This window comes from Polypterus senegalus, chromosome 2 (genome assembly GCF_016835505.1).
Source record: "Polypterus senegalus isolate Bchr_013 chromosome 2, ASM1683550v1, whole genome shotgun sequence".
Classification (NCBI taxonomy): domain Eukaryota; kingdom Metazoa; phylum Chordata; class Cladistia; order Polypteriformes; family Polypteridae; genus Polypterus; species Polypterus senegalus.
The window spans coordinates 85226404-85238704 of NC_053155.1; the positions used below are offsets into that span (position 1 = coordinate 85226404).

General features: G+C 39.1%; 1 long non-coding RNA gene across 1 annotated transcript in view; it reads left to right on the plus strand.

Moving 5' to 3' along the window:
• The window catches only part of LOC120524227, a 47752-nt gene that overhangs the window by 10704 nt on the left and 24747 nt on the right, over nucleotides 1-12301 (plus strand). The window contains exon 3 of the long non-coding RNA XR_005632779.1: nucleotides 8753-8773. This is a non-coding gene — a long non-coding RNA (uncharacterized LOC120524227). The remainder of the gene's footprint in view (nucleotides 1-8752; nucleotides 8774-12301) is intronic.

Consider the following 12301-nt stretch of genomic DNA (forward strand, 5'->3'; position numbering starts at 1 on the left):
GGATAAATCTTAAATTTAATTAATGTGAATGTTTAAATTGTTTTTCAGCACATATGAGCTTGATGCGAGGATCAATTTTCAAAAGACAGATGCGCATTTCCTTGTCGATCATTTGAAGTCTCTCGCGTTTCTTAGACTTCATTTCCGTAAGTGTTCCGTTATCTGTTTTTCCAACATAAATATATTTTTTTTAAAGTTATATTTTTAATAAACCAAAAGTTTAAATATTTTGCAAAAGTTTTCGTGGCGCCCCTACAAAATTCCACGGCATACCGTGGGGCTGCTGTGCACCGGTTGCCCGACAATGACCTAAACAGAACCAATCAGATAATTTAGCTCATCTCCATTTCTGCTACTATCTGTTTGTGTCTTTAACCTCCTGAAACATTTAGTTTTCACTCCTCCAAACATTTTATGAAATTTGCCTATCAAAACTACCATAATTGTTTTGCTCTGCATGATCTCTACTTACATATGGCAATGGTTCAGCCTAAAAAGTCAACATTTCAGTATTTATTTAATGCCTGTTTTCAGAAAATATTTTTTAAGGAAACTCATAACTAATTATGCAAGGAAATATTACAATCATGTAGTACACTTTGCCTTTCTCTAGTTTTGTTCTATTTTCTTGTATCTGGGGGGGTTACGGGTATTGAATGAAACCACAAAAAAGTCAATCCAAGCTTGGGCCTGACTATCTGTCCAGCTGGATGACTTGCCCACTCGGTCACCCTCACAATGCTGTCACAGTCACAACACTGTTGGCCAACTCTTGTTTTCCCTCTCTTTCACTTTAAATTTCTCCTTTCATAAACATTACGGCTTGCCTCAGAGATTATTTTAATATATAATACTGGAATCACTTATACGGTTAGGAATGTTCAAGAAATGGTTTGAATCATTGACTGTTCTCTTACTGGTCGTAGGGCTCTTGTTTCACTACCCAAGTTTTAAGTTACATAGGTGTTCAAAATGGCCAATGGTTTTCCTGCCATTACCAGAATCTATTTGATCTCCAGGGGTTCTTTTCAAATGTTTTTTTTTTGGCTGCCTAGTGCTTTGGGGGTGTAACGCTGGCTTTGTGAAACTTCTGTCACTTTTTACTGTCACCTTTTGCCACCAGTTTTCAATAGGTACTCTCCAATTGCCAACATAGATATGTCATACCTTCAGTGTCACATTTTGATTCCTTCTGCTCTTCTGTACTATGGCAGTGGTTCTTTTTCTGCTGGAAACCCACTGAAGGCCAGATAACCTGTAAAAAAGAGGAGTCAGTGATGATCTGTTAGTGAGAGTAATCTAGTTATTAGCTTCATTTTAACAATAATCTGAAGAGTATAAAAGAAAGTAGTTGGAATTGTGTAAACACTTTTGAGAAGGTCATTCATGTGGCTAGATTCATTCAGATAATTTAATCCACTATAGCTAGCTATCGTACACAAATTAAAAAAATTGTTTCCAACCTAAAATGCCCAATTAGTTGTATTGTGTGGCCTGTCAATTTTCTAACATTGCCATGTTTGTTGCCACCATTAATATGGCAAACAAGAAAAGGCTTTTGGATGGAATATAGTGTGATGGTGTGAAGCCCACTGCTGGCATACTACCTTGAGCCCAGAGTAGTCAATAGTCATGTCTGAGGATGAGCGGGGCAAGGAGGACACATACCAATAAGAGGTTGGCGCAAAACATTTTCAGTGCCTTTTTAAAACAAAGCAAAACCATGTCTAAAATTTGGTGCACTTCAGCTAGAAATAATCCATAAAAGCAGAGATGAAAGTGGAGGTTAAAAACAGTCATCAAAATATATAAATAATCTAATACAGTTAAAGTCCATCTTAAAACACAGTCAGGTTCCTCCTCTTTAAAACCCACACTGGGCCTCGGTGCTTCATCAAAACCACATTTTTGCTGCTCAACCTGACCAGGTCTGCTCTGCCAGAAGAGACACCTGGTTTGAGTACAATCAACCCTTTAACTTAATTGTGTTCCTTACCACCCTCCTTTGACTTCTGCAGGAGCTCATTCAGAGTGGTTGTTTGCTCCTGCTATTAGGGCACTCAAAAGGAGTGACCCTGCTCCTTAAGTGCCATCCACTTGCTCTTCTCCGAGGCCATCTCCCAGTCTCTTGCCTCAACACTTTTGCTGCTTTTTTCTCGATTCTCACACTTGCTTCACTTTAACCTCATCATTGCTTTTTCTTATTTTCCTCCTGGGGGCACCATGCCCTAATTATAATCCATGAAGAGCCGATGTGGAACACCTGACCAAATAAATAATCAGCGTGCCTTCAAACCAGACAGCCTCCTCAGCCACAGCCTCACCCACAGAGCCCAAGTCACACTGCTTTTAATTAAAAACTGTCACACTGCCACAGATTCATTAACATGGCTCATCACAAGCAGGTATAACATGTCATTAAAACAAACATCTAAACCCTACAAGAACAAAAGAGAAACACAGTAATTTGATGATGATCTGCATATAGGTGAATAACTAAGGGAATGTCAACCGCCAAATTTAAAGAGCTCAATGATTCCACCATTTACTTTCCTCTTTCTGTGTTTACATGCATTGGGGACATTTTGTTTGTACTGACAAAGACACAATAAGTGATTTTCATATATTAGTTATATTAATACATGTGCATTAGCAGTAATCTTTCCATGACAGTTAGATGAGTCATTGTTAAACTTATAATTTCAGATTGGGATTCTTGCATTGTCTTGGTGGTTGAAAACTGAAAGCATTGAAAATGAAATCTGACAAAAACATTTCAGATGCTAGTCAAAATAGATCTTTTTGTTGAATATCAAAAAGCAACACTGTAATACAGTTGTTGAGCTTAAAATGTTCAAGTAAATTCATGCTTCACTGACAATTTGTTTCTGAATAGCAGTCTTAATAAATACATAATCAATTAACAATAAATTATAAAGCATTCAATATGTACAGTATTGGATACGTAAGTTATTTTAAACACACAGTGAGACAGAATTTAATCTAAATGGTTAATTTTATGAACGCCTGGAAAAGGAGCTGAGGGAGATTTAGAGTGAAAAGGGAATAGACTTGGAGATACAGTGAAAGGCATAAAAGGATCTAACAGAGGCAGAATGTAAACATGAGTGGGAGGTCAGTACTAAGAATATGTCTAAGCCAAACCACCAAATTATAAAACCAGAGTTAAAGTCAAAATAAACATAGCAAGCTCTATACTGGCTTGTACTTTTTGCCTATAATTATAATGAGGTTTGCAGTTTCTTTTCAGAAAAAAAATCATCCAGTACTTAGATACTGAATGCTGTGCTGCCATCTTGAATAGGGTTCACGTTGTGATGATTTCATCATTCTGGTGCATGATCACATGACTGGCGATGGGACAGCCAAGACCTAACCTGACCTGAATGAATATTGTTATAAACAATATGGCCATGGTCATTTGAAAAAAAATCATATAATAACAACATCTAAAACAACAATAAAAACTATAAGTAGAAAAGGAAAAAAATTATAGAAATAGGAAAAGATAATAAAGGACAATGTCAGAACACATATTCTCTATAATTAACACAAATAAATATGACCACAATAAGTTAATTAATTAATTAAGGTTATAGGGTCATTATTGTCATGTGTGCAGAGTACAGTGAAATTCTTACTTGTATGTGCTAATCAACATGAAACATGTCACCAATCTCTGGTGCCATTATTAGTGAGCATAACTACCTTATCTTGAAACTTCTGTCTTCATTCCTCGATAATTCACAGAACACACAGTAGCTTAAATATCACTTACAAATAATATACAATTACATTAACAATCACATACTTGCCTGGCTTTGCAATTTTCATATTTAATATTGTTAAGTTTCTGCATGAGAGGCTAGTAAAGAAAGTGGGAGTTCTATGTTGAGCTGAATGACCTGTTTCCATCAAAACATGAATGTGTTTCAAACTCTTAGTCAGCAACATCAGCTTCCAGTGCACACTTTGCATATCAGCTGAGATAAGTCCTTTTGATGGTGGTGATGAAGAAAATAAAAACTCCAAAAATGAACTACTAGAAGATATCCATGGTCAGTAATTATGGGCAAATTCCAAGATAGTATGGCCCTTACCAAACGGCATTCTACAATGTCATAATTACAATACTGTAATGAACAAATGAAATTCTAATGGAGGCCAAAATCTTTGTTGTCAGTTTCTATCATCAGGGACAGAGCTTGTCAATGGTGCCAGATCAGGATACCAAGAAAAGAAACAAAATATTATAGGATCAGTAACAGATTATACTGATTGCCAAGATATTACTTTTGATACAATTTTGCCAGTTCAATATGTGGACAATGATACAAATTTCCATACTGGATCTGTCGAGGCTCGAGTTAACAATGGCTGCCACTAGTACTGTTAGCCAACAAGGAGCTGGTGGAAATTGGGTTACTGTTGGCCGAAGAAGGAGAAGAAGAGGGGGGAGACGTGTCCGGAGGCAGAAGGACAGGAGGAAGATAAAGAAAGTGGAACTGAGGGTAGGAACTTTGAATGTTGGCAGTATGACTGATAAGAGAAGAGAGTTAGCTAATATGATGGAGAGAAGGAAGGTTGCTATATATTGTGCATACAAGAGACTAAATGGAAGGGGAGTAAGGTCAGGTGGATCATAAGTGGATTCAAACTGTTCTTCATGCTGTGGATGTGAGGAGAAATGGGGTAGGGGTTATTCTGAAGGAACAGTATTTCAAGAGTGTTTTGCAGGTGCAAAGAGTGTCAGACAGAGTAATGATTATGAAGCTGGAAACTGAAGGTGTGATGATGAATGTTGTTAGTGCATATGCCCCGCAAGTTGGGTGTTCGATAGATGAGAAAGAAGAATTCTGGAGTGAGTTGGATGAAGTAATGGACAGAGTACCCAAGGGACAAAAAGTGTTGATTGGAGCGGATTTCAATGGACATGCTGGTGAAGGGAACAGAGGAGATGAGGAGGTGATGGGTAGGTACGGTGTCAAGGAGAAGAATGAAGAAGATCAGAGGATAGTGGATTTTACAAAAAGGATGGGCATGGCTGTGGTGAATACGTATTTTAAGAAGAGGAAGGAACATAGGGTGATGTACAATGGTGCAAGAAGCTGCACACAGGTAGATTATATCCTATGCAGAAGAGTCCATCTGAAGGAAATTAAAGACTGCAAAGTGGTGGCAGGTGAAAGTGTAGTTAGGGGCATAGGATGGCGGTCTGTAGGATGACGTCGGAGATCAAGAAGAAGAGGAGGAGAGGGAGGGCACAGCAAAGGATCAAATGATGGAAGTTAAGAAAGGAAGACTGCAAGGTTGAGTTTAGTGGGGAGGTAAGACAGGCAATGGGTGGTAGTGAAGAGTTGCCAGACAGCTGGGCAACTGCAGCAGAAGTAGTAAGAGTAAACCGAAAGAAGGGTGCTTGGCATGACATCTGGACAGAGGAAGGAGGAAAAGGAAACCTGGTGGTGTAATTGGGAAGTACAGGAGAGTATACAGAGGAAGAGGATGGTGAAGAAGAAGTGGGATAGTCAGAGAGATGCAAAAAATAGACAGTAGTACAAGGAGATAAAGGTGAAAGGTAAAGAGAGAAGTTGCAAAGGCTAAAGAAAAGGCATATGATGAGTTGTATGAGAGGCTGGACACTAAGGAGGGAGAAAAGGACCCATACCGATTGGCTAGACAGAGGGACAGAGCTGGGAAAGATGTGCAGCAGGTTAGGGTGATAAAGGATAAAGATGGAAATGTACTCACAAGCGAGGAGGGTTTGTTGAGCATAGTGAATCAGGAAGTGCAACGGATTAGCAAGGAGGAAGTAAGGACAGCTATGAAGAGGATGAAAAATGGAAAGGCCGTTGATCCAGATGACATACCTATGGACGCATGAAGGTGTTTGGGAGAGATGGCAGTGGAATTTTTAACCAGATTGTTTAATGGAATCTTGGAAAAGTGAGAGGATATCTGAGGAGTGGAGAAGAAGTGTACTGGTGCATATTTTTAAGAATGGGGGGCAGGACTGCAGTAACTACAGGAGGATAAAATTGATGAGCCACAGCAGGAAGTTATGGGAAAGAGTAGTGGAAGCTAGGTTAAGAAGGAAGGTGATGATTAGTGAGTAGTTGTATGGTTTCATGCCAAGAAAGCGCACCACATATGCAATGTTTGCTCTGAGGGTGTTGATGGAGAAGTATAGAGAAGCCCAGAAGGAGTTGCATTGCGTCTTTGTGGACATGGAGAACGCATTTGACAGGGTGCCTAAAGAGGAGTTGTGGTATTGTATGAGGAAGTCGGGAGTGGCAGGGAAGTATGTAGAAGTGGTATAGGATTTAAATGAGGGAAATGTGACAGTGGTGAGAACTGCAGTAGGAGTGACAGATACATTCAACATGGTGTTGGGATTACATCAGGGATCGGCTATGAGCCCTTTATTATTTGCAGTGGTGATGGACAGGTTGACAGACAAGATTAGACAGGAGTCCCCATGGACTATGATGTTTGCTGATGATATTGTGATCTGGAGCGAGAGTAGGGAGCAGGTTGAGGAGACCCTGGAGAGGTGGAGATATGCTCCAGAGAGGACAGGAATGTAGGTCAGTATTAATAAGACAGAATACATGTGAGTGAATGAGAGGGAGGTCAGAGGAATGGTGAGGATGCAGGGCATAGAGTTGGTGAAGGTCGATGAGATTAAATACTTGGGATCAACAATTCAGAGTAACGGGGATTGTGGAAGAGTGGTGAAAAAGAGAGTGCAGACAGAGTGGAATGGGTGGAGAAGAGTATCAGGAGTAATTTGTGACAGATGGGTATCAGCAAGAGTGAAAGGGAAGGTCTACAGGACAGTAGTGAGACCAGCTAATTTATATGGTTTGGAGCAGTAGCACTGACCACAAAGCAGGAGACAGAGCTGGAGGCAACAACAACAACAACATTTATTTATATAGCACATTTTCATACAAACAGTAGCTCAAAGTGCTTTACATATTAAAGAATAGAAAAATGAAAGACATAATTATAAAAAATAAATCAACATTAACATCGAATAAGAGTAAGGTTCAATGGCCAGGGGGGACAGAAAAAACAAAAAAACTCCAGACGGCTGGAGAAAAAATAAAATCTGTAGGGATTCCAGACCATGAGACCGCCCAGTCCTCTCTGGGCATTCTACCTAACATAAATGAAACAGTCCTCTTTGGATTTAGGATTCTCACGGAAGGGCTTGATGATGATGATGGTCACGTAGAGTTCTGCCTTTTAATCCGTCCATCATTGTTGGAGCATCATGAAGCTTTGAGTAGGTGGAGGTGGCGCAGGCCACCACCACAAAGAAACCGGAAAAAGAAACAGAAAAGAGAGTAGGGGTCAGTACCGATTTTAGAGCCACCATGAATAGTTGTTATGATGAATTGAACATACAGAGTATCAGGATTAAGTTAAATTATGATTAAAATGAAGTTATAAAAAGGCCATGTTAAAGTAATGTGTTTTCAGCAGTGTTTTAAAGTGCTCTACTGTATCAGCCTGGCGAATTCCTATTGCCAGGCTATTCCATATTTTAGGTGCATAACAGCAGAAGGCCGCCACACCACTTCTTTTAAGTTTTGTTCTTGGAATTCTAAGGAGATATTCATTTGAGGATCTGAGGTTACGATTTGGAATATAAGGTGTCAGACATTCTGATATATAAGATGGGGCGAGATTATTTAAGGCTTTATAAACCATAAGCAGAATTTTAAAGTCAATTCTGAATGACACAGGTAACCAGTGTAGTGACGCTAAGACTGGTGTGATGTGTTCTGATTTTCTTAAATTAAATTTTAGACCTTTAAATCTAATACAGAAGGTAGCCTAGGAAGTCAAAATTTAAAAAAAGCTTTCTTTGAAATGTGTCAAATTAAAAAGTTAGCCGTTAAAAATGTCGTTTCAGGTGTATATTTGTGTTGGGCTTGTGTTGGACTGGCACCTTGTCTAGAGTGATTTTCTGCCTGTACCCAGTACTACCAGGGTAGGTTTCAGCCCCACATAGGGTTAAGCAGCTTTGAGAATGGCTACATATTTATATCCCAATAATGAATTGTGATCTTGGCTATCTACAAAAGTAAAGGTTGTAAAAATGTATGTTTCATGAGTGAGATAAAAATGGCAGATATTGAAATGTACTGTAAAAAAAAGGGAAATTTTCCACATATTTCATAAACCGGCCCTACTTTAAACCACTCTATCTGGGAACTTCTTAAAAATAAAAAATAAATCATTACATTAGCAGAAATATATAGATCAAAGTTAGACCATTGCTCTATGATTTTTGTCCCTACCCCAAGATGTGCCACTGGATGATTGATAATGGATCATTATGATGCAGCTCTAATGATGACAGGACAATTATTTGAGTCATTTTAAATATATAAAAAACATATGGTGCTATAAGTACATATTTGAAAATTTAAGGTAATCAGTACTCATCCAGGCAAGCCTAAATTACTGCTGTTTCAAGTTCTTTGGTATTATGGTTCGTGATAACTGCAGGCTGAAAGTCTTCAGCAATCCAACCATCGACTCATGCTGCATCTCAGAAATTAAATTAGTTAAATAAATATTTTAATCAATAAGAAGTGATGGCATAAAAGTATGTGAGAAATGCTTTATAGTGCTTCAATTCACATTTCCTTTTGCTTTGAAATGCAAGATGTATTACTGACTAGGATTTTAATTAATTAACTTTCCTTTTCTGTTACAGAAAGAGATGTGCAGGCAATAAGTGAGTTTGATTTTCTAATTATTTAATACATTTTATATAAATACTTAAACATTTAACACAGTAAATGTACAAAATGCATGTTTCATCAATATTACAAATTTTAGTTATGGCAATTGTAGGACCCTATTTATATATAATACAGATAACATCAATAAAATATAGTTGTCAGTATGGTAAACATATATATCACATATGCTGTATACACACACACACACATATATGTAAAGTACTCTCTCTTTCTCTATATATTGTGACAAGAAGAGACCCAAGACATTGTAAAAGTTTGGGGCAGACACCCGTATAATGTGTTCCTGGCTGCAAAAGTAATATATATCTCAATAATGAATTGTGATCTTGGCTATCTACAAAAATAAAGGTTGTAAAAATGTATGTTTCATGAGTGAGATAAAAAGGTTGGGTAGTGGGTAGTTGGGTAGTGAGTAATGTTCACAAGACAGAGTTCAAAACAGAACTGAATTCCAGAAGAAGGGAGTGAGGCTTTATAGGAAGTCTGGGGGAAGTGATGTTGTCCTCAGGGCCAGAACCCGGAAGTGATGTCATCCTAGAGGCCGGGACCGCAAGTGGCGTGTCCTGAGTTGAGGCAGTGGCTCCTGGTGGGATTTCCCGGGAAAGGTCTGCAGGGAACTTAGAAAGAGCGTTAGTGCACCCCGCCACCCCTGGCCAGATGTGTTACCATTATTCTCCAAGCCCTTCAGCTGCCTCCTATTCACACGTGTGTGGCACTATATATATATATATATATATATATATATATATATATATGTATACAGTATATATTCTAGCTCAGAGTATAGGACTACTTGCATTCTGTTTCCTGCCCTGTATTTATCCCATGCTCAACCTACCTGGAAAGGGGTCCCACTTTATATATTTAGGAATGACTTTAGATATTAACAATTTAACTTATATACTGTATATTCAGAAATTCAGTATATTTGCCTTTTTGGCACCCCAAAACTGCTCTAGATTTCAAAGTGCTGTTTGCTATGGATCACCATTTGTCATCTGACTTTAGTTTTAAAATATCTTTTAAAATTATTATATTCATCTGTCCTTTTTCTGAACCCACGGGGTCCCAGCCCAGCACTATTAGGCATAAGGCAGGAGCCAACCTTGGCACATTTACTCCAACTTTCACTCACATCCTTAATTTATTTTCCAAGCCTACTTATTTTAGTGAAATGCTGCAGCCACCAAACTCTGTTGCCACTGAAGGGATCACACCATGATGAAGGGGCACCACAAACTGCTTCACAAAACACTCACTCAGACTGGCCCAGTAACAGGTTATTAATTGATCTAAAATGCATATATTCAGGATATTGGTGAAAAAATGGATCTGAAATGTACAAATTCCACATAGACAGCAATCTGCATTACTGACATTTGAATCCATGGGTCTGAAGCTTTGAGGAAGCTGAAGCAGTCTTCGTGCTTCTGTGCAGCAGTCTGAAAATAGTTTATTTTTATTACATTTCATATTGAAGACGTCTAACAATAATTCAGCAGCTAAACAGTTGCACGTTAGACTAAAATGTCATGATTGACTCACTTAGCAAGCCTGAGCTAAAACCCAGTCTATGCAACTATAGTTGTACTATATGTCTGTCTGTCTATATCTCTGTAAACTGCTATGTATGACGTGTAAAAATAGATGGCTTTTTGTCAAAAAATGATTCAATGTAAAATGTTGTTAGAATAATTTTTTTAATATTTTAATTTTAAACTAACCATTTCATATACTGTATTTTCTTTCATAAAGAGTTTTATACACAGTAGTTTTAAGTTATTATAATTCAAGAGGGTATCAAACTATGCAACAAATATTATACAGTATCATTAATGGGTCTACTTAATGGACCTTCTAAATCCACGTTCATGGTTAGGGTGTGCTGAAAGTATCAGATGCAAAGCAGCAACCAGGCATTAGCAAGAAAAGGTCCAAAACAGGACACACACTCCCACCCACTGGGCCAGTTTTTATAGTTGGTGATCAACCTAACATGCAAATGTTTGGGATGTTTGAGAAAAGCGTGCTGAGGGAAAAAAATACATTTTGAATATCAGAACAATTAGGATGAGAACAGGCCATTAAGTCCATAAACGCTTATTAATCCTATCAACATAATTTCTCCTAACATCAAGTTGCATTTTAAACTTTGGGAGAATGTGCAAACTCCAGACAAATGGATGCAAAATTTGATCCAAGTGTCCTCCAACTGTGAGGCAGTAATGTTCACTACTGTTGTACTGCCCCCAGATAAGGCATCACTTCTTACTTTTGAATGTTGACACCTTAACCCAAGTGACTTCCAAATCCCAAGTGCAAGAAGCGTGCACTCTGGGCTCTGTAATACTAAGTGTCCAGTGTTTCTAGAATAGTTTCCAAATCCCTCAACCCTGATCTATGTTATTCAGGTTTGAAAATGGATAGATGAAAATACATTTGTTTTCCTTATTCTGGATTTCAGGCACTGACAGGTTAAAACAGTTGCTTTAGACTCACACAAACAGGAATGAATCGTGACCAGTGTCCAGCATAGTCCAGTACATTAGCCTCTTGGTGGGAGACTGATGATGCGGGTTCCACTTCATGTTCCCATCTCCATTTTTTGGAGTTTTTGAACCTGACACCATTGGTAATGTCACCAGATGAGCTGATCAGATTAGACACAATGAAGCAAGGGGATGGTGCAAAAAGGTGCAGAGAGTGCTTTTATTTAAATACAGTCAAAGCAAAGTGTTCAAACAAATAGTACAGTGCTTCAAATAAATAAATAATCCAATAAAACCAGTGAAAACATGGAGGTTAAAATCACATAAATAAATCCCTAAAAACGAGGTTAAAAACAATGGCTGGAAGCAGTCTTTTAAAACAAAGCCCCGGTGCATTCTTCTACTGGCGACTCCACTGCTTCTCCCATACAGGCTATGCACCAGAGGACTCACCCTGTCTGCAGCTGACCTTCTCTGCCTTCTGCTCTGGTTACCTTTCGGTCCCTGGCTCCATCAGACCAAGACTTAGGTTCCCCAACAGCTAGGGTGCTCACATTGGGGTTCACTCTCCTACTTTAAGCCTTCCTGGCTCCCGCAGCCTACCGTGGCCTTACGCGGCAAGCCAACCACCTTCCGGGTCACTCCAGCTCCCTGATCGCTCAGTTGGAGCGACCGCTTTCTTCAGCCCCACCAAGTGTCCAGGGGGCTCTCCCTCCAGGGGCTTGCAAAACCACCAGCGAGTCTGCTCCCGATCACACGTTCTCTCAACCTCACACAGGCTTTCTCCTTCCTGTCGCCTTCTTCTCCCTTAACCACCGCTCACTTTCTTTTTTTTTTTCTCCCTCCCACTCCGCACTCGCGCTACTACTATATATAATGGGGTACGTGGCTCAAGTGTGGTGATTAGGAGCTCCCGGCATCAATTATGGACGCAGACGACTCCTCACCTGTGCACTTAAATGAGGACCGCCCGCATCACGAAGTGCCCGGGAACTGCTCCAGCCACACTAC